The sequence below is a fragment of the Anneissia japonica genome, unplaced genomic scaffold (genome assembly GCF_011630105.1).
Source record: "Anneissia japonica isolate Jap-2015-1 unplaced genomic scaffold, ASM1163010v1 scaffold91608_len667_cov62, whole genome shotgun sequence".
NCBI lineage: Eukaryota > Metazoa > Echinodermata > Crinoidea > Comatulida > Comatulidae > Anneissia > Anneissia japonica.
Window position 1 is genome coordinate 1 of NW_022713999.1, and position 642 is coordinate 642.

Consider the following 642-nt stretch of genomic DNA (forward strand, 5'->3'; position numbering starts at 1 on the left):
ATTTTCATCTGTTTTAGCATTCATATACTCGCACAATCGTTGTATTCTCTCACTCCTGAAGATTGCATTAGCATGAAACAGTTCTACATTTTCAATATTTACGCTCTGCATTATCACGTGTGTCGAGCACTATACGTTGCTAGTATTGCCAACTACATTTATTCATTATATATAATATATATATATGTATATATGCATATATATATATATATGTATATATAAATCATCAAAGAAAGGTAAATACAGTGTTCGAATAAAGGACTTAATAAATACATCGTGTAGCATAGCTCTCAACGAATGTAGTCCTGTAAATAAATGAATAAAGAAATTGTGTAATAAAATGCCTCTGGCGGGACTCGAACCTGCGACCTCTCGCTGTCAAGGCGAGTGTCATAACCACTAGACCACGGAGGCTTCATGGTTGAACAGATTCAAATACCACCAGATACACTCCATTACACAATAGGTACGGCTAGAAACAAATAGGTGCATATAACATAAATCAAGGTAGCCGTTTTATTCGAACACTATATTCGAACACTGTATTTACCTTTCTTTGATGATTTATATATGATTTAACAGCGAGAGGTCGCAGGTTCGAGTCCCGCCAGAGGCATTTTATTACACAATTTCTTTATTCAT

General features: G+C 34.9%; 1 non-coding gene across 1 annotated transcript; it reads right to left on the reverse strand.

Annotated features, from left to right (window-relative positions):
* Nucleotides 1-341: 341 nt before the first annotated feature.
* On the reverse strand, nt 342-414 carry Trnas-uga. The gene has a single exon. It is a non-coding gene; the product is annotated as a tRNA-Ser (tRNA).
* Nucleotides 415-642: the final 228 nt, after the last annotated feature.